Here is a 1,482-nt window from a genome sequence, read left to right as displayed (position 1 = left end):
TCTGGAGATAAGGGCAGAATCACTGCCAACAGCTCATTAAACTGCTTCCTTTTGGCATAGTCTCCTATTCTTGATGACAGGAGAAACTTTTGTCATGCCCCAAAGTGGTGAAGGGAAAATCCCCCTGTCAGAAGACCCCCATTCCCGTGAGAGCAGGTGTTCTCCGCTGGTCACCAGAGAGCAGTAGCAGCAAAATTGCAGAAACAAAACCACAGGCTTTCTCTACATGACAACAAAAGCAAATGACTAAATACATCTAAGAAAGGATTTGGGCACTCTCCCAAACCTAGGCAAGGTTTGCTCCAAATTGATTTTTCCTTCTCTAAATTAAAGGAGCTAATGAGGCGTTTGGTATCATGTGGCCAAAGCCAGAGTCTATTTATTCACTGTATCACTGTCGTCCTGTTGCTCATTGATTGCTTGAGTGGGCACCAGTAACGTCTCCATTCGTCCCTGTCACGTTCAGGGTCAGGGGAATGAGGCCCATTATTGTTACTGTTTTTGGTATATTGAATAGGCCACGGGTAGCTTGCCAGGCTCTGCTGTGCTATATTCTGCATCGCTCTCTTCTAGGAGCTTTGTTTTATAGTCTCTGGATCTTAGCATTGATGAGATTGCATGGGGTTGGGGCCAGTTTGTGGGTGTGACTTCCAAGCTACTGGAAAGTGGGGGATCTGGGTGTAGAAGGCCCAGTCCCCATCCAAGCAGGCTTGGAGATCTCAGCCACGGGTCCCGCATACCTGGGTTAATCTGTCGGTTCCTTCATGCCTGAGGCTTGTCTGAGCATGTGGAGAGTGGCCTTGAGCATGGCTGGGCTGGGTTCTGGAGATTTTCGACTGCCGGGGCTCTGCTTGGGGCGGGGAGGAAAACTCAAGCTGCTCCCTTCCGAGGGGGCCCCAGTGAAGACAACCTGGCAGGGGGGGCAAAAGATTCTATTTATTAAGTCTATTTATTAAGCATCTCAAATTATTTGGCACATGATTTCAGTTCTAATACCCCTCGTTCAATTCTCAAAACATGAGCACAGGGAAATGTGGCATCATTCATATCAGAAGCACTGCAGAGTTTGCACACAGTGGTGGGGGATAAACACAGCAGATACCAGTGGCCTGAGCAGCTTCAGGGGTTCAAATCCCTCCGCCTTTACAGAAGATCTGCTTCCCGAAGCAGGAAGGAAATTGGCTCCATGTGTATGATATTTTCCACATTGAAAAGGTTTCCTGTGAGTTCTCTAGTAATCACAACTCTTTCTGACTCTTCCTAAGGCATCACTGTAAAGACCGTTTCTCAAAACAATAGGACTGAATTTTGGTTGGAGCCACAGTACAGTGGGTAAGCACTTGCCTTGCATGTGACCAGCCAGGATTTGATCCCTGGCACCCCATATGGTCTCCCCGAACACTACCAGAGTAATTCCTGAATGTAGAGTCAAGAGTAACCCCTGAGCATCACTGGATATTACCCCAAAACAAAAAAAAAGAT

This window comes from Sorex araneus, chromosome 1 (genome assembly GCF_027595985.1).
Source record: "Sorex araneus isolate mSorAra2 chromosome 1, mSorAra2.pri, whole genome shotgun sequence".
In the NCBI taxonomy this organism is placed as follows: domain Eukaryota; kingdom Metazoa; phylum Chordata; class Mammalia; order Eulipotyphla; family Soricidae; genus Sorex; species Sorex araneus.
The sequence above is the reverse complement of the archived record's forward strand: the minus strand, read 5'-3'. Positions refer to the sequence as shown.